Source organism: Protopterus annectens, chromosome 4.part0, assembly GCF_019279795.1.
Source record: "Protopterus annectens isolate FY-2018-M chromosome 4.part0, PAN1.0, whole genome shotgun sequence".
NCBI classification, from domain to species: Eukaryota; Metazoa; Chordata; order Ceratodontiformes; family Protopteridae; genus Protopterus; species Protopterus annectens.
The window spans coordinates 1,550,058,048-1,550,083,596 of NC_056733.1; positions in this window are offsets into that span (position 1 = coordinate 1,550,058,048).

The following is a 25,549-nucleotide window of genomic DNA, read 5'->3' on the forward strand; positions in this document are numbered from 1 at the left end:
TATAGGACGCACTACAGACATAACAAGGCTACTCTTTTCCCAAAGGTGTATTTCAAAGTGAATGACATCAGCAGCCTTGCCAAAATAGGGCATTTGAATTGTGGTGAGTGTGACTAGCCTAAAAAGCATTGCTCTCTACACAGACAAAGACACAGACACACACAAACACACACACACAGAGATGATATGTTTGGGATTAGAATTCCTACCTAATTAGTTGATCACACTACAGCATTACGCAATTATAGGATGTGCCACGGTAATTAGTGGGCTACTCCTTTCCCAAAGGTGCATTTCAAAGTGAATGACATCAGCAGCCTTGCCAAAGTAGGACATTTGAATTTTGTTGAGTGTGACTAGCCTAAAAAGCATTGCTCCCTACACTGACAGAGACACACAAACACACACAGTTGCCATGTCTGGGATTAGAACTCCTACCTAACTTGTTTATCACACTACATTATAGGATGCGCCACAGAGATTACTAGGCTACTCTTTTTCCAAAGGTGTATTTTAAAGTGAATGACATCAGCAGGTTTGTCATAGTAGGGCTATGGGGAGGGCAGTATGTGTGCATGGGCCATAACCCATTCATCTAGTGGTAGACACACCACATGCAAGCACACACAGGTTTATATTCTGCAGGTGCGTATATACAACTTCTAGATGACTACTGACTTGACTTGTACAGGCATGTTGCACAGCTAGCACTTGCACCACAGAGTCTGTAATGCTGAGGGATACCAGTGGCTAATTTCTACAGTGAGTGACATTTACATACCATCTGGTTGAAACCATTTGGCTGTGTGCTGGGTGGGACAGACCTCGTGACGGAAGGCTCTTTGTCACTGTAACTCTCTTCCACACATCTATGTATGTGTACTTTTGGCATATTATAGTGTGTTGTCCTTTGATATATGTGTGTATTCCTATCCAATTGTGTGCAAAGCATGACTGGTGCATACTGAGGAGTGTATGCACTAACATCTGCAACTGTCAGATATGTATGGTCCACTGATGTTGCAAGACATGGGCTTCATTTGTTTACATGTGTGAGCATGCTCAGTATGCCCTTTTGTACTGAAAGTGTGAATCCATTCCAGGTACTTTGTACTCCAGTGCAGACCTTTGTGTTCTGCACCTACAGGTAGCAAACTGTTTCTGCAGGATATCTGTAGATCAGTTGGCAATATGGGGTCACACTGTGCAAGAGATAGTGTGTACTGTAGGTGATTGTGTCTGCGCTGCTTCTGCTACATGGTACTGGTGTTAGCAGAGATATTCAGACATGTGTGCTGTTATACACTGTAATGTTTTATGTCCTCAAGTACAGTCAAGTGGACATTTTTGCTCACAGTGATGTCCTGGGGAACACAGGGTGAATGCAGCAGTGTCCAGTATTGTGGTCAAACACCTACATATTCATGGAAAGTTATGCCATTATGGAGGGGGAGCTGCAGACACTTACTGCTGGGTCTATGTATCCAGTTCAGCTCCTTGGTACAGTGCTGCTAGAGGATCCCATACTTGTACATCCATCGACATGACAGTATGCCTTATCTTGCTGTGGCAATACCTCACAGCTGTACAGATTCTCACAGATTACTCAGAGGCAGGGGTCATATTTCAGGGCATTACCCCTATTGAAGTGTATGGCCAGGTTTGTTGCCACCCATTTTTGTGTTTGCAGCCAGGGATAGTATGTGCACACAGCTTTGTGTCGGATCTTCCACTTTTCATGCTGCCCATGCTCACACCCCCTTTATTATTCTATCCTCTTCCATACATTATGCATACATTCTCTGATACTTTCCATATAGTTATCTCCTCATCACAACTGTGTTTTAGTGTTGGTCCACAGTTCATGCAGTATGACATGGTGCACATGTTACTGTGGTTTGTCTACATGGCCTTGCATATGGCTTATGTGGAGTGTGTTATGTTGTTATTTGGGTGTCAATGACATAACATACATTGGCAGTATGCGTGAGACATGGGCCTTTCGCAGAGGCCAGTAGGTCATTTGGTGGTGATGCGGGCCAGCTGTAGCAGGCCGTTGCATTCTGACAGTCCTACAGTCCCAGACTGCCATACAATATATTCCCCTGGGGTGACAGGGTAGGTGTGCTAGGTGATCATGCCAATACTTTCTATCAGTATTGATCAGGTGGTGTGGATACTGGCAAGGTGCTAATTACAGCTAGGGACACACCTGCATGGGACACCTGCACTGCATGCTGCATTCTTTTGCTATTGCCAAACACAGTTGGGGGTCATATTGTACCCATTCCCAACAGCAGGGATATGACCAGAGCGGTGCCTGTGGGTGGTGTTTAGGTGAGCTGGGTGCCTGTGTGCTATGGACACTACTTGCATCTGACTCACAGATATGCATGGGGAATTTCAGTTATGCTGGCTTGTGCAGGGACATCAGCCATTTCCCAATACATCAGTCCTATCACCTTTGTGATCTGCAAGTGTTCTGCCAGATGACATCAGTATTCCCTACTACAAGCCCAGATAATGTGATGCATACCTGTATGTACAATTCCAAAGGTGTGTCCATTTCACGGTTACACATTATATACTGTATGTCTGGGGTACTTTTCCCTGTGTACTACCTGTATATCTTGCCCAACAGTCATGCCGTGTCCATCTTTCAGATGGTGACACATATTACCACCATACATTTACAATGGCTTACTGCTAGCATGTGTTATACTGGGGGGAATTGTCTTTGGCACTGCAGTTGTGAGGACTTGTCCCTGTCATCGGCAGTAGTGGGCAATGGCCATCAGGTCAAATCTCAACATGCATACATAATGACCACTCCAACACAATATGAAACACACACCAACCTAACACATGCATACCTGCATATTGTATAAATGCTACAATCTATCCTGCTGCCTTGGCCATCTCAGGTCATCTGTGCTCCACTGGTATTATACCTACACATACATATTACTACATCTCTATATCGGATTGAAGGGGGGCACATCTGACTGTTACTACATTTCACATAGGAATGGGGTGGGCACACTTGACTGTTACTACATTTCTACTTAGGATTGGAGGGCACATCTGACTGTTTCTACATTTCTACACAGGATGGTGGGCACACCTAACTGTTTCTACATTTCTACATAGGAATGGGAAGCGCACCTGACTGTTTCTACATTTCTACACAGGATTGGGGGGGGGGCACACCTGACACTTGTACACATTTACTATGACTGTACTGATATGTCAGGTGCTCCTTTACATCCTGTATTCTAACCTATCATGCTGACTAGAGGCATATCAGTGTACTACAGCTCTTAGGTTTGATTGACCTACATATCAGTTTCTGACTTCCTACCCTTCATAACTAACATTCCACTGCCTGACCTGCTGTAGTCTGTCTGTGTAGGCAAGGTGGGGGTTACCCATTAGCCATCATTCAGAGACCTTAGCACATCCTTTGTTTGTGTTTGTCTACACCTGTCCTGCTGGCTGAGACTGTTGTTGTGTATGTAAACCTCCCTGACTGGCATGTGTGGGTCATATGGACACACATGTGAACCAGCAGATTTCCTGCAGTGGGCTTTGTCACCATGTGTAGTACTGTCAACTATGGTGAAACCAGTATTTGTTACAGATCTCATGGTGCCACTATAGGTGTTTACTATCTGCTGGCATCCCATTCAGCCACCCAATTCCCTTACATACTCAAATCCGTACCATAGATACAAGTAACAACAGATACTACTCCATTCAGCAATTGGTAAGGAGAGTGACTTGCCTTGTGGGTGTGCCAGTATGTTGGATGGTGCTGGAGGGCTAATTATGTCAAACACACATAGTACACTCCATATACATGGTTGAGCACAGGTAGTGTCATGTTTGGCATCCCTTTTACTGTATGTGCAAGTCAGAGAGGGGAGTCATTCCTTGGGCTCCCCCTGTGTCAGTGTATGTGCTATGCGTTCCCTCTTTGCCAAGGCCAGGGCATACTGGGCATGCCTTCTTCTACCTACTGGGGCAGGGTCAGTTTGTTCCTCGACTGAGTCACTCTTTGCCAGTGCAGGCCTTGACAACGGTGGGGGGCTGTGTGGCCCTGCCCCATGCTGTCCCTGCTGCAGCTGTTTCTGCAGGATCATATTGTGTAGCATGGCACATTGGATGACAATTTGAGTACATGTAGCTGGGGTGTACTGCAAGGCTCCACCAGATCTGTCCAGGCACTAGAACCATGACTTGCGCACCCCAAACACACTCTCTATTACAATTCTGATCTGTGCTTGTGCCTCATTATGGAGTTCTTGTTTGGGTGTGGGTGAATTTCTGATAGGTGTCATCAGTCACGGCTCCAGTGCATAACCAGCATCCCCCACTAGGTGACCGTAAGGGATGTCCCCACTGGTAAATCCTTGGTACAGCTGCATCAGATGCCAGTTGTGGGAATCGTGATAGTTTCCAGGGCAGCCAGCACACACATTCATTATAATGCCCTGGGCATCTCACATGATCTGGCAGTTGATGGAGTGGAAGCCCTTGCGGTTGATGTAGACCCTACCCCGCTCACCAGTTGCTGCTTTGATGCATAAGTGCATGCAGTCTACAGCAACCAATATCTCAGTGTATTCTGCTATTTGGTGGAAGAGATGCATATTGCTGGCCAATGTCTCACGGATGTTGGGGAAATATACGTGCTCACTGGCATGTGCTGACATGGCATCCAGGAACTGGTGGAGTACCCTGGATGCTGATGCCTGTGAGATCCCCATTATATCTCCAGTTGGCCTTTGGAAGGTACCTGTAGCTAGTATTCTTAGGCCTACACATACCTTGGTATCCACTGGGATGGGTTCTCCTCTGTTAGTTCTGTGTGTGAGGTGTGGCCGGCAGAGCTCAACAATTTGCTGTAGGAGGTCCCTGTCCACCCTATAGTGCTCCACTATCTCCAGATCATGTAGCCCCTGGTAGGTTACCCTGGGTCTGTACACTCTTCTCCATCTCCTCACTGTGGGTTGGTCAACAGCATTCTCGTCCTCACCATCCTCAGCCTCTTCCACATGTTGATGCATAATAGCTATTGCAGCCACTATCATTTTGTTGTTTTTGTTTCTTAAAATTCTCCCGCTTGTATACACCGGTGGTGTAGAATATGTGGTAAATCCACAGTGAAAGGTGTTTGCATAGTTTATAGTAGTGTTGTGGTTTGGGATGGTCTGCTGCCTCTGTAATTGGCTGATTCTGATACATTTCACCTGCCAGCTATTCTAGTTCTCCTAGTTACCTTCCTACTGCTGTTTTCCATTCGCATTGCCTTCCTGTTTAATCCCGGGGGTGTGCCACGCAAACACAGTGCTCAAATGTGCACAGAGCTGGTATTTCCTGGTTTATTTTATTTTTTTCCTTTAAAACCCAGTGCGTGGAGCGCACACCCGCTTAGGCAATGTAAAGAGTGCTAGGCAGCCTCAGACATATCCCCTTGGTTAGATCTGCTAAGCTAAGGGCAAACCCGGGCCACAGGGGCACCAATCCACTTACAGTATGCCTGCCACACACCCCCATGATATCATCTAATGAGGCTTTCACCAAGCTATTCCTGCTCTTACACTGTTGGGTACTGACTAGCATGCAGGGGAAATCTGGGATTCAGTATCATTCCCCTAATTTGCATAGGATTGCCTGGTGATGCATAGTTACAGGACCCACACTGAGCCTCCCCCCTTAGCAACCACTATTCACTGGCCATGTTGTCTTCTGCCTACCATTGAGTATAATGGCAAAATAGTGATTTTAGTTAGAATGCTTATTTTAGGGTTTTTATTTTATTTTTCACCCGATCCTGTTTGCGAGCCGCTGCCCTACCCTTAAACAGCCAAGATCGGATAAAAAAATAAAAGTTCATTTTTGCAATGTTTTTCCATGTCAATGGCCCATTATTTGGCCATTGGCATGCTTTCTACATAATATCCACCCTTTATTTGGAGCTGTCATGGCTCCGTTTTGTAGTTTGCAGAAATGTACTCGGTTACTAAATGAGTACATTTCTGTAGATCACACTAGTCCTGCATAGCCGGCTTCCAGCTACCGGGATCGCAAATTCACCTCATCTGCATGGATATCACCTGCAAATGGGGGAATTTGCATACAGGAGCTGAGTCCGTACAGGACTAGTGAAGAAGCGTTCGTGCATGTTCCTGCAGCTTAAACCTGGATCGCATGGCAGACATATTGCCTGCTGGAGCTCCTGAACTAGTCCTGCACACCGTGCAGGGCTTGATGAATCCTGGGGTCTGTAGTACTTTTAAGTGATATTACTGTTTAATCAAAATCAAGTATGTTAATTTTTCTGACTATACACATACCAGATAACTATGGTGTGATACATCTGGGAAGGTATATACAACAGTCAGTTCTACACATAAGAGGGATATGTGTACATATATATATATATATATATATATATATATATATATATATATATATATATATATATATATATATATATATATTTATATATGGATCTACTTCAGTAGATCAAATATATTACAAGTTTGTACGACATACAGCCGAAACCATATGTTCGAAATTGAAATAGTTCGAACAATGAAGTAAAAAAAGAAAAAAACAACAAAAAACATAATTAAATGCCCCCCACACCCCCTTACTAAAATATACCAACTGCGAGATTGCACTACATTGCGGAAAAGGGAAATCATCTCATTCTGCACTGTACAGAGATCTCCATTGAGTCTGATCGAACATTTGCAAGTTCGAACATATGGTCTCAGCCATATGAGGTTCAAACCTGTTATATGTTCAATCTACTAAAGGGGACCCATATATATATAGATATATATATATATATATATATATATATATATATATATATATATATCTGTGTGTGTGTGTGTGTATGTGCATATATATATATATATATATATATATATATATATATATATATATATATATATATATATATATATATATATATATATATGTTGTTGTGTCTTTCGGCTTTACCCGGTTAGGGGTCACCATAGCAGAACTCCGGTCTGCTAATGATTGGTAGATGATTTTTATTTGCCGAATTACTAGCCCTGATGCACAACCTTCAACGAAGGTACTCCCATTCATGCATGCCTCCACGCAGAAGACGGTCTAGTTGAGAATCAAACCAGACAGTGTCTTACTGTGAGGCGACAATGCTACCGCAGCACCACCACCGCGGGTGTGTACACACACACACACACACATATATATATATATATATATATATATATATATATATATATATATATATATATATATATACCTATATATGTATATATCTGTGTGTATGTATCTATAAATAATATATATATACATATATATATATATATATATATATATATATATATATATATATATATATATATATATATATATATATATATATATATATATATATATATATATATATATATATATATATATATATATATATATATATATATACATATTTTGATATGTATATACATATATATATATATATATATATATATATATATATATATATATATATATATATATATCAAATGGCCATAAAATTGTACTGGAGTCATACTGCAGCAGCAATGGTCACAGCCTCTTACAACATGAGGATGTCATGTAAGTGTTGCAGGTATAAATGTGGGAATGTTGCTACAGTAACTGGGGTTGTGCTAACAGACTTCTCATGTGGGACGCCACTTCTCCTACTGACAGGTACACCATCAGTGAATGACAGACATCATAAGATCAGCATAGTGAAGTACCACACTAATCACAGTACTGATCCTGTGGAATACAGCAGAGACATGACCAATAAATGTGAACAGTCTGACACAATCTGGTCAGTGCAGACGTATGCACTGACCTCCTTAGTGCAAGATGTGTGTACCACACCTCACAAAGTGGATATCACAAAAATACTGGAAAAGATAAGCTCATTTTGTTGATACATTCACACATTCTTGTCTGTCCTAATACATATTAACCGGAGGAGCAGAGGTGCCAAGGCCACATACTACACACTACTTAGTGACATACATCTTTACACCATCCCACTGCTGTTTTGACATACACAGCAGTTATGGTGGGCAGGCAACAGTTCATCTGACAAATATCTGGACATAACATCACAGTAGGTAAACATACTGATCTGCTAGGCATGTCAGACAGCACTGTGCAAACTACAGGTAGACTGCCACAACATTTACCCAAGTGTCCTCTGGGGGTATACACATGCACTTGCAAATATAGCAGGCACTGCAGGCATGTAACATCATGAACACAGTCACAGTCACATTAAGTTAAGCCTACATAATATTACAGTATATGTACTGTGTGAACAACACCACCACCCTCATATGAACCACTCACACAGTAACCCTACATATAGTCAGCCAATACACAGTGTAGTCCGATGCCTGACTGTGGTATGGAACATGTGTTGGTTTGGCCTTACAAATATGTACACTGATAGGGTACCATCACCTGGGGCAGCATGCAACATCTGATAGAACATGACCAAGGACATTGACATCTACCACAGTGTGTACACAGACCAGGTAACATATGCTCAATACACACTCTGCCAGCAATCACCATAACTACACAGACCTCAATATTCTACACACTACAACAGAATGTCCAGTTTCTGTTCTGAAGTATGAGGCCTACTAAACATAACATGTCAAGCACTCTGATATCTCACTAACTTGTTACCAGGTATGATTTCAGTAAATAATGATGTACTGCAGATATACATCTCTTACTGCATGACATATGGACAAATGATGACAGACTTGGGGGACAGAGGTACAAACACAGCCCCATTATTGACATATTACTGTGATAATCTGAACATTACCTGGTATACCAGGATTTGTTGTGTCAAATGTCTTCTGAGGAATATGAAGTCAGTAACTCACATGGATGTCAGCATGTATTGACTACAATCATGAGAGTATGCTACTGCATATCTATAGATAGGAAATGTGTGAGTAACAAAACACATGTAAGACTCAAAACTCTGGTCAGTCTGCAGATAGCCCTACAGGTGAGACTTTCCTCACCCATATAATGCTGTCATGCCAGACTTCAAATCATGTAGAACGGCCATATCCACACAAACCCTGTTAAACCAATATTACATAAAATGTAGAACAACATTACTTACATTCTGTCCCCATGTCTGGAACTTCCCGATCCTGTTTGTTGACCTGTCTTTACAGTGTATGTTGTAATGGTATTTCCAAATACCCTCTGTGATGCTGTTTGTCAAACACCCACATGCAGTACTGGTCACAGTGAAGGAAAAGAGCCCATACCCAAGTGCTTAGTTATAGGAGTGTGTTTCCAAGCAATTGGCTATGGAATGATACAACAGTTGTTCCACATGCAATTAGCGAGTGGGAAACTGCTATTTGTGCATAGGGCATCAGCTGATCATGAGCATTCCTTACAATAGTCAAGCTGCTGCCTATGCAAAACACTTGTACTTTTCCACGTCTACCAGAGAGAGAGAGAGAGAGATAGTGAGACAGAGACAAAGTAAGAAAGGAAGGGTGTAATACAGCAAGAGCCAAGTGTGTTTGTGTAGGAAACATGGGTGGAGAATGTTCTCCGAGTACTACAAGAGTTACCCATATTATTCACCAATCTATTATGTCACATGTGGGGCTATGGATTGTGTACACCAGCCTTTCTGCTGTTTGACATCTGTTGTCCTTGTAAGGTGGACATTGTGAAATATAGTAGGTCCTCAATATAATAATTTAGCAAAACCTGCCCACAATGCCTTTTGTCATTACACAAGCTCAGCAATCTCCACACAGGATGCTGATGGCAGACCCACACAAACATACTTGCCAGAACTGATATTCGTACCCCCACCTAGCTATGTATTGCTATTACAATGTACCTTATTTATCACATGCGCCATGAAGCGTATTAGGTGAATGTTGTCCCAAGGTAATTCTATGGTGAGGAACATCACCAGCCCTTGTAAATACTACCATTGGGTGATGTAGTCGGTGAGAGTTTACAAAAAGTATTTCACCCTAACCACACATTTCCATTTGCCAGTGGTGGGGTTCAAACCACTATCTAACAATCTTTACAGGTCATTATATTACCTAATTACCACACACACCACTGTCCTGACATAATTTGGGCTGTACAACAGGTACTTGTAAGGTGGATGCTATCTGCAGGACTGCTAAAGTCAGGCTCTGAGATGTGTACTGGCTGTAAATGGAGCCAAAAGCATTGAGGTATACACATACATATGTACCCACATAAACACATGACACAGATGAGATTCAAACCCACTGCTACTATGTTGTTCTGCACTTACAGCATGGACCATGGGCCTTTTAGAACTGTCATTTCCCCAAAGGTGTATTTGAAAGAAAATGACATCAGCAGGCTTGGTAAAGCAGTGCAGTGGGAGGTGTTGTGACTGGCCTCAAAATCATTACACCCTACACACACACACAGCTGCCATGTCTGGGATTAGAGATCCTACCTGACTGGCAAGTTACACTACAGAATTATGCAGTTATCACATGCACTAAACAGATTAGAGGGTTAGCCTTTGTCCAAAGGTGTATTTCAAGGTGGATGACATCAGCAGGCTTGGTAAAGTGAGGCTATGGGAGGTGTTGTGACTGTGAATAGCCTAAAAATAATTAATCTCTACACACAAACAGTTTCACAGTTGCCATGTGTGAGATTAGAACTCCTGCCTGACTAGTACATTACATAATAGCATTACGCAGATATCACATGCACCACTCAGATTATAGGGCTAGCCTTTGTCCAAAGGTGTATTTTAAGGTGGATGACATCAGCAGGCTTGTTGAAATGGGGCTATGGAAGGTGTTGTGACTGTGAATAGCCTTAACATCATGTCCGCAGGTGTATTTCAAAGTGGATGACATCAGCAGGCTTGCTAAAGTGGGGCTATGGGAGGTGATGTGACTGTCAATAGCCTAAAAATCATTTATCTCTACACACAAACAGTTTCACAGTTGCCATGTCTGTGATTAGAACACCTACTTGGTGAGTACATTACACTATAGTGTTATGCAGTTATCACATGCACCACGTAGATTTTAGGGCTAGCACTTCTCCAAAGGTGTATTTTAGGGTGGATGACATCAGCAGGTTTGCTAAACTAGGGCTATGGGAGATGTTGTGACTGTGAATAGCCTCAAACTCATTCATCTGTACCCACTCAGAAGTTTCACAGTTGCCATATCTGGGATTAGAACTCCTAATGATTAAGTTACACTATAGCATTATGCAGTTATCGCATGCACCACAGAAATTATGGGGTTGATAATTGGCCAGAGGGTTATTTCAAGGTGACTGACATCAGCATGAGTGCTAACATGGGATATGGGAAGTACATTGTGTATGACTGGGCATTATACCATTCCTCTGGGAACACCCACACAATGCTCAGTCACACACAACTTTACATTTGACAGGACTGGGTGTATGAATGCTAGATGAATACGAATTTGTACTATCATGCTACCCAGTTATCACAAGCACCACAGACACTATAGAGCTGAGGGCTACCAAACGCAACTGTGTACAGTGATTGACATCAGCACATTTCTCTAAGTGTTGGAGCATGTCCAGTATGACCTTCTTTATTTTGTTGTCAGACATGATCTTCTTTTCTCTAAGTGTAAAAGGATGCCCAGTATGACCATCTGTATTGAGTGTGTGAATCCATTCCAAGTAGGTTGTAGTCCAGTGCAGGATTTTGTGTTCTACACCTACAGCTAGCAACCCATTTCTGCAGGGTATCTCTATATAAGTTGACAATATGGGAGTCACAATGGGCAATCTGTTTTCTCTTTCTATTGCCTTCATGTTTAAACCCTGAGGCTCACTGTGCATTCCCAGTGATCAGATGTCAATAGAGCTGCTAATTCATGTTTTTTTTTTATATTGTATAAAACCCAGTGAGCAGCACTCACACCCATTTAGTCAATGTAAATACTGCTAGGCAGTTTCAGACACACCCCCTTCCTTAGCTCTGCTAAGCTAAGGGCAAACCCAAGCCACAGAGCTCCAATAAGCTTACAGTATGCCTGTCACACCTCCCTATGATGTCAACTAACACTTAGGCTTGCACCATGGTATTCCTGCACTTACGGGGTTGGGTGCTGGCTAGCAATGAGGGGAAATCTGTGATTCATTATCATTCCTTTCATTTGCATAGAACTGACTGCTAATGCATAGTTACAAGTCTAACACTGAGCCTTCCCCCTTAGCAACCACTATTCAGTGGCCATGTTGTCTTCTGCCTGCCATTGAACATAATGGCAAAATTGTAATTTTTGGCTAGAATGTTTTTTTCAAGTTTTTTTTTTTTCGGGACAATCCCGTTTGCGTGCCGCAGCTCTACTCTTAAACGGCCGAAATCAGCCAAAAAACAAATAAAAGTTATTTTTTTGTTATTCTGACACTATTTTCCATGCCAATGGCCATACATTTGGCCATTGCATGCCTTCCACATTATGTACACCCTTTATTTGGAGCTGTCATGGCTCCGTTTTGCAGTTTGCAGAAATTTACTCGGTTACTAACCGAGTACATTTCTGCAGGTTACACTAATCCTGCACTGATGACTGCCTGCTTTCTGGATCACTAATTCATCTCATTTGCATGGTTTTCACCAGCAAATGGGGTAATTAGCATACAGAAGCTGAGTCCATGCATGAATAGTGCAGGAGTGCTCGTGCCCATCCAGGGAGCTTGTTCCTGGATCTCGTGGTGGCCATATTGCCTACAGCAGCTCTTGCACTATTCCTGCACACTGTGCAGAGCTTGCTGAATCCTGAGGAAACTTTTGAAGCTCTGAATAAAAAGCAATCTTTAGACAAGTGATTTCTATCAACACTCCACAAAGGAAGTTGCACTTTGTTATGTCTAGTAGTCAAAGAACCGTTTGAGTAACTGTTGCAAAGTATTGCATTTGCTCTGTATTCTGATAGCACAGCATGTTTAAGCACCTTTGCATGAGGATAACTGGACTACTGTGGGTGATGGCAAGAACTGACCAGGTTTTTCCATAGCACACGAACAGCCATTCTCAGTCACTCACCACTGGTGCATAATGCCAAACTCTACACAAATGCTGACAACAAAAACTGAAGGCTTTCTCATGGGCCATTTCTGTCCACGTGTGTTGTGTGTGATTGTATTTTTTGACCACATTAAAAGTATGAAAATGGGGCTGATAGGAAAGTGATTAATTAAAGAGGGGGTGCAAGCAGTGGGAAAGACACAGGGGAAAGAATAGAGGAATTTGCAGAAAGTTGGTGGGAGAGAACTATAGCTATCTACTTCTTAGCAGCTTAAGTGTAAATGTGTAGCCAGAATTTGCTGATTTTGCCCTGTCAACATACCAAGGGTGGGTGACAACAACAGAATAATGTTGTAAAACCAACTGTACCAAATCAAATGTGTCAACAAGATACATAGTTGAAGTGGAGGGCTATGTATGGGTTGTTATTTTTTTTTTGGGAAAGGTGCCCATTTTTAATTTTTTTTTCTTTCACAGAGAGAGGAATGTTAGGGTTGTTGTTTAGGAATGTGAGGACTGGGTAAGACAGTTAGGTGAGGAAGCAGGTTCAGACATACAGAACAAACTTGATAGACAAGGACAGTGATAGAACAGGTTGAGGGACTCCATGACTGGGGATAGGAAGAGGACTTTGGGGGCACACCCATGTCAAGCCTGAGAACAGTGAGAATCTAGTCCTCACCCTCAGAACCTTCATCACTGTCTCAGTTTCCTGTATCAGTGCTTCATGTGGCATCATCTTTGCAATGTCAAGAAGCACCTTTTCAACATGGACGATTTGTATGTCCGTTCCATAATAACCTCCAACAGCCCTGTCAGCTCTTCGTGGGTGACAAAATCACCACTTCTACTAATACAACTTCTGGAAAATACCAGTGCACCAGCTGCTGGGGCAGAGCTACCTGATGTGGATGGGCCAAGTTGGGCAGGGTTTGTGAAGGCAGCTCTGACAGCATGGCACCCTGAAGAGATGGAGGTCAGTACTGCAACCTGTGGAAGGGTTGGTGGGCCGAATTGCAGTGGTTGGTCTACCTCTCTGTGCTGCATATGAGGTTTTGTAGGAAGAAACATACGACAGCATGACAGCAGAGCATTTTTTAGACATAAAATATTCACCCACCAAAAAAAAAAAAAAGGTCAAGTGAAAAGGGGTGCAGTGATGAAAAAACAGAGAGAATTAGATCCATGGCATATCACATGACTATATAATTTCAGATAATGAACACTTATGATTATCCACTCTATGCATCTTTGCCACATCCAGGTATGATGGGAATGTCTTATTCTGTTGTATCATTAATCAACTCTGCTGCTTTGATATCATAAGTACAACTGTTTGTTACAGCACTGCCATATTGCATACAAGTAGAATAGTTATTACTCTTACATTAAAAGCTGATGCATATGTATCTCATGTCTCTGTGAGGTGAGATAGCTTCTCTTGGTGTAACACGTGATTTGCTGCAATGTCTCTGGCAGCTGTACAAAATAGAAGAAAAGAGACATAAAAGCATGTTGAATAACAGACTTGGCTGAGTACTGTATTCAATATCATTTAATAAAGACTGGTCAGTATACTTACACAACCGTGGGATGTCAACAGTCCTAAATTCATCTTTGCATTGGCTAACAAGGTCCAACTTCTGCTGTTTCAGGTCATTATAGTGGTGAAGGCAATTCACTCTACTGCTACTGGAGACAATCTTGGCTAACTTGTTCCAAGCCTCCGTCTTATACTGAGATCCAATGTAGACTTCCCTACAGCTGTAGCACTTCACGAGGGATGCCACAAAAATCCCGGACTTCCCCTGACCCCCACCTCTGTGCCCTATATTTAGCACCATAATCTCCCACACCAGCCATGACTGCAGAAGTCAAGCAGTAACACTAAGGATGAAATGGTGGCAAATTCCAATCTTGTGTTTAATGGTTAGTGTGCAAACCTGCACAGCCATGTCAACTACATTGGAGCAATGGTAAGCACAAATAGGCACTTGTAAGCAAGGCAGAAGGTCCTTTATCAAACAGCAATGAAGGTATGTGCCATGGCAGTGAGAGTTGCCATGTGTGATGATGAACATATTCATACTTTTACAGATGTCAACACTGATAGCCTCAGTGACTTGGCTTGTTATCCTTGATGTTTTGGAGGCTAAATAGTATGACTTGGAACATAACTGTCTGGAATTCCACACTCTAAAATGTTAGATGCTAATGTGGGAATCTAACAAAGGAATACATAATGCATAAAAGTCAAAGAAAGTGAGTATACATCAGTGTAACACGAGAGCTCACTTTTAATCATGTTTATTAGTGTTATCTTCCTAATCAAAGTAGTGTAAGAAATTGTATTCTGACACCCTGTTAGAAAAAGAAAAACAGTATTGTCTTTATATCCTAGAAAACCTCTGTGATATCTCTAAAGACACTGCAATTATACATTGTGCCACAGATAATGCTAGGTTAACAGGTGGAGTTTCTCCTCTCTAAGTACTGTCCAGACTACTGACGGCCACACCTTGCTGCTAAGCATGCTTGCATTACAGAAGCCTGCCCAAATAACATTTTTAACTTCTTTCCTTAAGCAGGTAAGCTTTTTTGCATGAAGCTCAGCAGTGAGTGCCCAAGGCATAAAAAGTAAAAAAGAAAAAAAAAGCATATAAAGTGGTGATGACAGTCCCCCAGATTCAGCAAGCTCTGCACAGTGTGCAGGACTAGTGCAGGAGCTCCAGCAGGCAATGTGTCTACAGTGCAATCCAGGAATAAGCTGCAAGGATGTGCACGAGCAATCCTGAACTAGTCCTGCACGATCTCAGCCCCTGTATGCAAATTACCCCATTTGCAGGTGCAATACATGCAAATGAGGTGAATTTGCAATCCCGAAAGCTGGAAGCCGGCCCTGCAGGACTAGTGTAATCTGCAGAAAAAGTAAACAAGGAAATAGCAGCTCTGTGCACATTTGAGCACTGAGTATGTATGGTGTACCCTCAGGCTTAAACAGGAAGGCAATGGGAAGGGAAAATAGCAGTAGGAAGGTAATCAAGGAGAACTAGCATAGCTGACAGGTGAAATGTATGAGAATCAGACAATTACATAGGCAGCAGCCCAGCCCAGCCCAGAACACTAATATAAACTATGCAAACTCCTTTCCCTCTGTTTTTTTCCCACATACTCTAGACCACCGGTGTATACAAGCGGGGAATTTTTAACAATCAAAAGCAACAAAATGATAGGGGCTGCAATAGCCATCATACAGCAACATGTGGAAGAGGCTGAGGGTGGTAAGGGTGAAAATGCTGTTGACCGACCCACAGTGAGGAGATGGAGAAGAGTGTACATACCCAGGATAACCTACCAGGGGCTACATGAGCTGGAAATAGTGGAGCACTATAGGGTGGGGTTCCTATTACATGAGCAAACTTTTCAAAGTTCGAATGTCATATTGTAGACACCATATGATCGAACTTTGAAAAGTTTGAAGGTTAAATGTAACAGCACCATACTGTGCAGAATGGGAGAATTTCCCTATTCTGCAGTGAAGTGCGATCTCGGAGTTGGTATATTTAAGTCGGGGGGTGTGGGGGGTGCAGGGGGGCTTGCACCCCTGCTTGGAGCGTTAAGGTAAGTTTTATTTTTTTTTATGTTTTATTATATATTCAAAGTTTCAAACTTCGATCATATGTTGTCAAACATATGGGATTCAAAGTTTTGAAACTTCGAATATATAATATAGACCCTAGGGTAGACTGGGATCTCCTACAGCAAATTGTTGAGCTGTGCCAGCCACTCCTCACAGACAGAACTAACAGAGGAGAACCCATCCCAGTGGATACCAAGGTATGTGTAGGCCTAAAAATACTAGCTACAGGTACCTTCTAAAGGCCAACTAGGGATATCATGAGGATCTCACAGGCATCAGCATCCAGCGTACTCCACCAGTTCCTGGATGCCATGTCAGTACATGCCGGTGAGCACGTATATTTCCCTAACACCCATGAGGCGTTAGCCAGCAATATGCATCTCTTCCACCGAATAGCAGAATACCCTGAGCTAGTGGGTGCTATAGACTGCATTCATATATGCATCAAAGCACCACCTGGTGAGCAGGGTAGGGTCTACATCAACCACAAGGGCTTCCCCTCCATCAACTGCCAGGTCGTGTGCAATGTCCAGGGAATTATAATGAATTTATGTGCTGGCTGCCCTGGAACCTTTCACGATTCCCACATCTGGCATCTGACACAGCTGTATCAGAGATTCACCAGTAGGGACATCCCTTATGGTCACCTAGTGGGGTATGCTGGTTACGCACTGGAGCCGTGGCTGATGACACCCATCAGAAATGCACACACACCCAAACAAGAACTCCATAATGAGGCACACGCATAGGCTAGAGTTGTAATATAGTGTGTGTTTGGGATGCTCAAGTCACGGTTCCGGTGCCTGGACACATCCAGTGGAGCCTTGCAGTACTTCCCAGCGACATGTGCTCAAATTGTCATCGTATATGCCATGCTACACAAGATGATCCTGTGGAAACAGCTGCAGCAGGAACAGCACGGGGCAGGGCCACACAGCCCCCCACCATTGCCAAGGTCTGCACAGGCACAAGGCACAGAGTGACTCAGAGGATGAACAACCTAAGCCTGCCCCAGTAGGCAGGAGGAGGCATGCCCAGTATGCAATGGCCTTGACAAAGAGGCAATGCATAGCACATACACTGACACAAGAGAGACCCAGGGAATGACACCTCTCTCTGACTCACACATACAGTAAAACGGATGCCAAACATGACACTACCTGTGCTCAACCATGTATAAGGAGTGTACTATGTGCATCCGACATAGGCAGCCCTCCAGCACCATCCGCAATACTGGCACACCCACAAGGTAAGTCACTCTCTTTACCAATTGCCGAATGGAGTAGTATGTGTTTTTACCTGTATCTATGGTATGGATGTGAGCATGCAAGGGAATTGGGTGGCTGAATGGGATGCCATCAGATAGTAGACACCTATAGTGGCAGCATGAGATCTGAAACAAATACTGGTTTTACCATAGTAGCCAGTACTACACATGGTGACAAAACCCACTGCAGGAAATGTGCTGGGTCACATGTGTGTCCGTATGACACACACACATGCCAGTTAGAGAGGTTCACATACCGAACAACAGTCTCAGCCAGCAGGACAGGTGAAGACAAATACAAACAAATGCTGTGCTAAGGTCTCTGAATGATGACTATGGGTAACCTCCCCTCCAGGCCTACACAGACAGACTACATCAGGTCAGGCAATGGGATGTTAGTTCTGAAGGGTAAGAAGTTAGAAACTAATATGTAGGTCAACCAATCCTAAGACCTGTAGTACACTGATATGCCTCTAGACAGCATGATAGGTTAGAAAACAGAATGAAATGGAGTACCTGACATACCAGTACAGTCATAGCAAATGTGTACAAGTGTCAGGTGTGCCCCCCCCAATCCTATGGAGAAATGTAGAAACAGTCAGGTGTGCCTCCCAATCCTGTGTAAACATGTAGAAACAGTCAGGTGTGCCCCCCAATTCTATGTAGAAATGTAGTAACAGTCAGGTGTGCTCCCCTATCCAATGTAGAAATGTAGCAATGGTCTGGTGTGCCCCCCCCAATCTGATGTACACACGTTGTAACAGTCAGGTGTGCCCCCCAAACCCTATGTAGAAATGTAGTAACAGTCAGGTGCCCAATCAGATGTAGACATGTAGTAACATGTATGTGTAGGTATAATACCCGTGGAGCATGGATGACCAGAGGTGGCCAAGGTAGCAGAATAGATTGTAGCATTTGTACAATATGTAGCTATGTGTGTGTTAGGTTGATGTGTGTTTCATATTGTGTGAGAGTAGTCAGTTTGTATGCATATTGAGGTTTGACCTGGTGGCCATTGCCCACTACTGCTGATGACAGGGCCAAGTCCTCACAACGACAGTGTTAAAGACAATTCCCCCCAGTATAACACATGCTAGCAGTAAGACATTGTAAATGTATGATGGTAATATGTGTCAACATCTGAAAGATGGACATGGCATGACTGTTGGGCTAGATATACAAGCAGTACACAGGGAAAAGTACTCCAGACATACAGTATATAATGTGTAATCATGAAATGGACATACCCTTGGAATTGTACATACAGGTATGCATCACATTATCTGGGCTTGTAGTAGGGAATACTGATGTCATCTGGCAGAACACTTGCAGATCACAAAGGTGATAGGACTTATGTATTGGGAAACGACTGATGTCCCTGAAACAAGCCAGCATAACTGGAATGCCCCATGCATATCTGTGAGTCAGATGCAACTAGTGTCCATAGCACACATGCACCCAGCTCATCCAAACACCACCTACAGGTACCTCTCTGGTCGTATCCCTGCTGTTGGGAATAGGTACAATATGACCCCCACCTGTGTATGGCAGTAGCAAAAGAATGCAGCATGCAGTGCAGGTGTCCCATGCAGGTGTGTCCCTAGCTGTAAGTAGCACCCTGCCAGCATCCACACCACCTGATCAATACTGATAGAAAGCATTGGCATGAACACCTAGAACACCTACCCTGTCACCCCAGGGGAATATTCTGTATGGCAGTCTGGGACTGTAGGACTGACAGAATGCAACGACCTGCTACAGCTGGCTTGCATCACCACCAAATGGCCTACAGGCCTCTGCCAAAGGCTTGTGTCTCACCCGTACTGCCAATGTAAGTTATGTCATGGACACCCAAATTACAACATAACACACTCCACATGAGCCATATGCAAGGCCATGTAGAGAAACCACAGTAACATGTCCACCATGTCCCACTGCATGAACTGTGGACCAACAGCAAAACACAGCTGTGATGAGGTAATAACTTTAGGAAAAGTATCAGAGAATGTATGCATAATGTATGGAAGAGGATAGAATAATAGAGGGGGGTTGGGAGCATGGGCATCATGGAATGTGCAAGGTCCGACACACAAGCCATGTGCACATACTATCCCTGGCTGTGAACACAAAATTGGGTGCTACAAACCTGCCCATACACCACAATAGGGGTAATGTCCTGACTTATGACCCTTGCCTCTGGGTAAGCTGTGTGAATCTGTACAGCTGTGAGGTATTGCCACAGTAAGATAAGGCCATACTGTCATGTTGATAGATGTACAAGTATGGGATTCTCTGCCAGCACTGTACCAAGGTGCTGAACTGGATACACAGACCCAGCAGCAAGTGTCTGCAGCTCCCCCACCAGAATGGCATAACTTTCCATGAATATATAGGTGTTTGCCCACAATACTGGACACAGCTGCATTCACCCTGCGTTCCCCAGGACATCACTGTGAGCAAGAATGTCCACCTGACAGTACTTGAAGACATAAAACATCACAGTGTATAACAGTACACATGTCTGAATATCTCAGCTAACACCAGTACCATGTAGCAGAAGCAGCACAGACACAATCACCTACAGTACTCACTATGTCTTGCACATGTTGACCCCATATTGCCAACTGATCTACAAATATCCTGCAAAAAAAGTTTGCTACCTGTAGGTATAGAACACAAAGGTCTGCACTGGAGTACAAACTACCTGGAATGGATCCACACATTCAATACAGAAGGGCATTCTGGGCATGCTCCCAGACTTAGAGAAATGAAGGCAATGTCAGATGATCTAGTACTTTGGTAGTGGTTCTATTCCCGCACATGCCAAGAGTGGATGTGTGTGTTTCTTTGTCTCTGTAGGGAGCAATGCTTTTTAGGCTAGCCACACTTATAACAATTCAAGCTCCCTACTTTGGCAAGCCTGCTGATATCATTCACTGTGAAATACACCTTTGGGAAAGAAATAGCCCAATAATTTACATGGTGTATCCTATAGCAGTTTAATGCTGTAGGGTAATATCGTACATCGGTAGGGGTTCTATTCCCACACATGGCAAGTGTGGATGTTTGTGTGTGTTTCTTTGTGTAAGGAGCAATGCTTTTAGGCTAGTCATACTCACTACAATTCAGATGCCCTACTTTGGCAAGCCTGCTGATGTCATTCATTGTGAAATACACCTTTGGGTAAATAGCAGTCTAATCATCTCTGTGGTGTATCCTGTAACAGCATAATGCTGTAGTGTAATGTAATACTTTAGTAGGAGTTTTATTCGCACACATGGCAAGTGTGGATGTTTGGGTGTGTTTTTTTGTCTACGTAGGGTGCAATGCTTTTGAGGCTATTCACAGTCACTGCAACCTCCACTGACCTTCTTTGCCAAGGCTGCTGATATCATACCCAGTGAAATGCACCTTTGGGTACAAAATGCTCCAGTAAGCTCTGTGGTGCGTCCTATAACTGCATAATGCTGTAATGTAATGAATTAGTTAGGTTGGAGTTCTAATCCCAGACATGGTAACTGTCTGTGTTTGTCATTCGTATGATGTGTGGAGGTGGTTATGAGTACAAATCGCTTTTATGGTGGCCCTATTATATGTCTCAATGTCCACCTTATAAGGATAACAGATGTGAAATAGCTGAGAGGCTGGGGTGGCAATCCATAATCCTACATGTGACATCAAGACCTAGCGAACAAAGTTAACAACCCTTGTATTACACAGAGAACACTCTCAACCCATGTCTCATACACAAACAAACTTGCCTAGGCAACAACCGCTATGTTGGTAGTGCCCTGCATATTGCCCACAGATAGTAACCATGGTGTGATTTTAGTGGACTACAGAGGGCATGGCACACTATCTATCAGTACAATAGGCACATACATGCAGATAGCGTGCCTTCACAATGTTCCCCACTGGACACCTGCTACACCTGTGGTGCCATCAAATGTGACCCAAAAAGAACATACCATGCCTTAAATGCATGCCCTGTATGGACAGATGCCACTGACATCAGGGGAATACCTGTATCATGCTATCAATGTAGGTGCATGGTCAACCTGCTGTCTATTACCAGTTCCCCTCACATGAGGCCAGGACAGGCACATCTGATGATAACAATCTGTGTACACAACATTGTCCAGACACCCCAGGTACAGTTCCACATGTCACTGTACATGCATGTGGGACATATGCACGTCTCAGATAGTGTCCATGTCATGGACTAAAGAACACATACATGGCAAGAATTGCACAGCAATGGCCAAACACAATAGTTACCCAGGTGACTGGTTGGCGAATACAATACCAACCTGTGTGGGCCAATCCAGACACTACACCCCTGAGCCACACTGCAGATGATTGTCATGTGGCCTGATGCCAAGGTATACCCTTCAGCTTGCCTTGTATAGCCTTCTGGCACAGTCAACTGCTACACACCCATGAAGAATGCATGCATGTCAGTTCTGGCACCCTGCGTCTGTGTGTGTGTGGTGTATGATGCTTTTAACCACTTTAAACTCACTACAACCTCCACTGGCATACTGAAGCATGTTGTCTAATGTCAGACACCTTCATATACCCTTTGCCCATATAACCTCCAGATAACCCCTGTGGTGCATGTGATACTTGCACAGTACTGTATTGTGGCAACCTAACTAGTAAGGAAGTGTATTCCTGACCCTACCAAGTGTGCAAATGTGTGTGATTCCCTGAGAGAGTGTGGCTGTGCTGATGCTAACACCTGTTCATGTGGACAGGCACGTGTACTACACCTACCATATCGCTACCATATCACTGTTGCAGATGTCACTCACCATCACATATACATTTGGACAGCTCCTCAGCATGTAAGCTATGTGGTGCATGCAATAACTGCATAGCCATGTGCTAGCCATACATAGTTATTCAGGGGTTTGAAAGCCAGTACTGGTAGGTCTGTGACAGAAACGTGCTTAGGTTTTACTCTCCCACCCCCTCCCTGACTTTCTTTGTCTCTGTCTGCCTCTCTCACTCTCTCTCTGATGGCTGTGGAGAACTACACCTGCTTTGCTTAGGCAGCAGCTATTGGTAGGTGTGTGACACAAATGTACTTAGGTTTTACTCTCCCACCCCCTCCCTGACTTACTTTGTCTCTGTCTCTCTCACTCCCTCTCTGGTGGATGTGGATAACTATACCTGCTTTGCTTAGGCAGCAGCATGTGTTTTGTAAGAGATGCTCCTGATCAGTTGATGGCCTCTGCACAAATTTCAGTCCTCCTCTAGCTGATTGCATGTGGAACAGCTGTGGTAACATTCCCATAGCCAATTGCATGGAAACACACTCCAATATCTAGGAACATCATGCTGGTGTTGAGCATTTTCATTCACTGTGAGCAAGACCTAGATCTGGTGTTTGGCAAACAGCATCACAGATGGATTTGGGATTTACATCTAACAACATACACTGTGGAAACAGGCCAACACACAGGAGGGAAATGTGCCTGACATGACTTCAGAATGTAAGTTTTGCTATTCTGCATTTGGAGTAATTTCGGTTTAACAGGGTGTGTGTGGATATGGCTGGTCTACATGTTTTAATACCTGTCATGACAGTGCCATGTTTTTGAGGAAACCCCCATTTGTAGGGTCATCTGCAGACTGGGCAGTGTGTGGTGCCTTTTGTTTCAATTGTTACTCACAGAGCACCTATCTGAGAACTGCAGAAGCATAATGTGAGGATTGCAGTCAGTACATGGTGACAGCCATGAGAGTTACTGACTTCATATCCCTCATAGAACATATGTCACAACAAACCCTCTTGCAACAGTAAATGTCTGAGGTTATCACAGCAACATGTCAATATTGGCCTGTGTTTGTGCTTCCAGCCACAACTCTGTCAACCTTTGTACATATGTCATGCAGTAAGAGGTACATATGTTCTGTACACCATTATTTATTGATATCATATCTGATAACAAGCCAATGAGATAAAAGACTGCTACACATTTTATGTATAGTAGGGGTTATATTTGAGGACATAGCCTGTGCATTTTGTGGTTGTGTGTAAAGTACTGAGGTCTGGGTACTTATGGTGACTGTCAACAGTGTGTGCATTGTGAATATGTACTTTGGCTTGTATACAGACTGTGGTGGATGTCATTGTTCTTGGTCCTGTTCTATCTCATGTTACATGCTGCTCCAGTGTATAGTACCCTATCAGCTTACATGTTTGTAGGGCCAAACACACACATGTCCCATACTACAGACTGGCATCGGACCACACTGTGTCATGGCCCAGTATATGTAGGGTTAGTGTGTGAGTGGCACATATGAGGATGGTGTTGATCACACAGTCCATATACACTGTAATATTAAACTAGCTTACCATATGTGGCTGTGGCTGTGTTCACATTTGTTGTGGGTATGCACTTTCACACAGATGTCTGTTACTCTGTGCTGTGACATGCCTGTAGAGCCTACTATATTTGCAGGTACATGTGTATTCCCCCATAAGAAATGTAGGGTAGTGTTGTGGCAGTCTGCCTGTAGCCTACACAGTGCTTTGTTACATGCCTAGCAGCTTAGTCTACTTACCCAGTGTGATGTTATGTCCAGATATTTGTCAGATATACTGCTGCTGGCCCATCATAACTGTCATGAATTTCTGACAAAGCAGTGGGATGCTGTAGAGATGTATGTCACTAACTAATGGGCAGTATGTGGCCTTGTGACCTCTTCACCAGCGGTTATTATGTGTCTGGACAGACAGGAGTGTGTGAATGCATAACCTATGGGCAAAAATGTATTCCAGTATTTCTGTGATATACCCATCCACATGTTAACATCCACATTGTCAGGCTTGGTCCATATGTCTTCCACTAAGGGGTTTTGCGTATACCTCTGGACTGACCAGATTGTGTCAGACTGTCCACATTTATTGGCCATATACTTGCTGTAGTGCACAGCATCATTACTGTGCTAGCAGTGGTACTGTACTATGATGTCTTTAGGATGTCTGTCAGTAGCCAATGGCGCACGTTAAAAGCAGATGCGACCTCCCACACACAACATGTCTAAGTCAATCCCTATTACAGTAGCAACAGTCTACATATATACCTGCAATACATACCTGGCATCCCCTTGCACTAAGAGGTTGGGACTATTGGGGCTGGGGTAGGACTCCACTCCATGTTCTGGACATACGAGGAACATATATGTATATATAATTATCCATATATCTATATAGATATATACACATATACATATTGACATACATAGATGGATAAGTATATGTATATATATATATATATATATATACATATAAACACTCAAATATATACATATACACAGCAATATATGTCTACACATATACCGACAGAGATACATATGCACATATACTTATAGATATCCTACATATATATTGACAGTAATAGGTATATCAGAATAGATATTTATGCACATATAGTTATAGATATCTACATATATATCTACACAAATAGGCATATCTGTACACATAGGATGTGTATGCATATATAGC